At 77.7% G+C, this 2500-nt stretch overlaps 1 non-coding gene across 1 annotated transcript; it reads left to right on the forward strand.

The window, feature by feature from the left end:
- Positions 1 to 1434: 1434 nt before the first annotated feature.
- LOC137218098 (5.8S ribosomal RNA) lies at positions 1435 to 1587 on the forward strand. Its single transcript, XR_010940460.1, has one exon. It is a non-coding gene; the product is annotated as a 5.8S ribosomal RNA (ribosomal RNA).
- Positions 1588 to 2500: the final 913 nt, after the last annotated feature.

Consider the following 2500-nt stretch of genomic DNA (forward strand, 5'->3'; position numbering starts at 1 on the left):
CCGCGAACGTCGTGGGGCTCTCCCGGCGCGTCTCTCTCCCGCCCGACCTCCCCGCCACGTCGTCCCCTCGAGGTCTGGGTCCGAGGAGGAGGAGGGGTCCGGGGTTTGGCCGGGCCCGGCCTCCCACGCGTGCCTCCGTCCCCGGTGCCGGTCACGCCCAACCCCGTTCGCGACCGCCCCACACCCCGCGCGGAGCCTCCGGTGCGTCTCGGGGTGGGTGGCGCGGCGGTGGCGTGGCGGTGGCGGCTCCCCCTGGGGGGGCCGCCCGCCCGCCCGCCTGCCCGCCCGTCGCCTTCCCGCCGCCGGCCCTGGGCCGGTTCCCCGCCGGTCGGTCGTCGGTCCTCCGCTCCGTGCCCTCCGCCCCCTCGGCGGGCGCCTCTTTACCTGTGTCCCGAGCCCCGGGACCTCGCCTCCCTCCGTCGTCCGTCCGGCTCTCTCTCGCTCTCTCTCTCTCTTTCGCGCCCTCCCTCCCCGTGCGCCCCCTGCCCGCGCTCGCCACCCGCTTCCCGTCGAAGCTCCCCTTACGCCCTCGGTGGCGACAAGGGGTGCCCCGGGAACGCGGGCGCGGGCCGGGCTAGGGCCACGGGGGCCGGGGGTTTGGGGTTCAGGAGCAGAGAGGGCCGCGTCCGGGCGCGAGCGTGGGGAAGGTCTCCGCCCGGTTTCGGGGACACGGGTGTGGGGGCGTCGTCGGGCGGTGGCCGTGGTGTCTCGTGTGGCGGTCGGCCCGGATCCCCGGCCGGGGTCCCGCGTCACGGGCCGGTAGCGCCGAGGCCCCCGCGTGTTGCGGGCGGCCGCGGGCGGAGAAGCGTGTCGGTCGGTGTCGGGGCGGCGGTGAGCGTGGGGGCGCCCCGCGCCCAGCCCCACCCCCCACGCCTCGCCCGCCTCCCCCCTCTCCAGGTACCTAGCGCGTCCCGGCGCGGAGGTTTAAAGACCCATGGGGGGTCGCCCGTCCGCCTTGGGGTCGGGGCGGTCGGGCCCGCGGGGAGTCGGGAGGCCCCTCCCTTCTCCCCCAGGCTCCGCTTCACCCCCCCCCCCACCGGCACCTCACCGCACACGGGGCCGGGGCGCCGCGCCGCCGCGGCGCCGCCGGTCCACCCCGCCGCGGCCGTCGGGAGGGGGCTACCCGGCGGCCGTGGTGCGGGCCGGGGCCGTGCGCCGCGCGCCTGCGCGCCCCGCGTCCCCTGTGTGTGTGTGTTGCGCGCACGGTCGGGTTGGGGGGGGCAGGTGGGAACCCCCCGGGCGCCTGTGGGGTGTCCGAGCCCGCCCCGCCCGCGGGGTCGGTGCCGGGCGCCCCGTGGTGAAACCCTCCGGCCCCCTCCGGTCTGCTTGTTTTCTGTCTGACTTGGCCGGCCAGAGGCAGCCCCTCCGGGGGAAGGTGCCGTGCCACCGGCGGGGACCCCCCCCGCCGAAACCCAGAGAAACCAAAACTCGTACGACTCTTAGCGGTGGATCACTCGGCTCGTGCGTCGATGAAGAACGCAGCTAGCTGCGAGAATTAATGTGAATTGCAGGACACATTGATCATCGACACTTCGAACGCACTTGCGGCCCCGGGTTCCTCCCGGGGCTACGCCTGTCTGAGCGTCGCTTGACGATCAATCGCCCCCCCCCGGGGTGTGCGTGCGTGCGCGCGCGCGCGCGCGCGCCTTCCCGGGGGTGGCGCGGCTGGGGGTTTGCTCGCAGGGCCGCCGGGGCCCTCCGTCCCCCTAAGTGCAGACGCGGCGCCCCCCGTCCACGGGGGCGCGCTGCCCGCGAGCGGGAAGAGAAGGGGAGAGAGAGAGAGCTCGCGACGAGGCCCTGGCCGCGTGGCCTCCGCGGTCGGTCCCCCTTCGGGAAGCGCCCTCGCGCCGCAAGCGGTCTCTGGGCGCTACCCCCGGGGTGTCGGTGGGCGGGGACGGTCCCGCGCCCTCGCGGCCGGGGCCGGCGGTGGTGGTTGGGCCGCGTCCGTTCCGCCGTCGTACGCCGCCCGCCCCCGGCGGCGTCCCGGCGAGGTCCGGCCCGCCTCCTCCGCGGGGCCCCGACCCGCGCGTCCGGGATCCGTGCCCGCCCCCGCCGCCTCGCCTCGCCGTGTCGGGGCGGGCGTCTCGGGCCGAGGCCGAGTCGTGCGTGCGCGGCCGCGCCCCGGGGATGCGTGCCCCGGCGGCGACCCGCGGGACGCCGCGGCGTCGCCTGCCGCCGCGCGCTTTCCCCCGGGCTGCGGCCGCGCCGCTCGGCGCTTCGTGCACGCTCCCCGAGCCGGCCGGCGGTGGGCGCCTGTCGGTGGTGGGCGGGGGCGCACGGCGTCGTCCGTCCGTCGCTCGTCGTGGCGGGGCCGTCTGGCGGCTGCGTGGAGGCTGTGTGGCGTCGGCGGCGTGAGGGGTGGAGAGGCGGAGAACGGAGACGGGGGGAGAGAGAGGGGAGAGCGAGAGAGGGTTGGGAGTCGGTCGGTTCGGTCGGTCGCGGAAGGAGGCGTGGGAGGAGGGCCCGGCGGTCGGGGGGCGACCGCCGGGTTTTCTCCCCA

The sequence above is a fragment of the Pseudorca crassidens genome, unplaced genomic scaffold (genome assembly GCF_039906515.1).
Source record: "Pseudorca crassidens isolate mPseCra1 unplaced genomic scaffold, mPseCra1.hap1 Scaffold_162, whole genome shotgun sequence".
In the NCBI taxonomy this organism is placed as follows: domain Eukaryota; kingdom Metazoa; phylum Chordata; class Mammalia; order Artiodactyla; family Delphinidae; genus Pseudorca; species Pseudorca crassidens.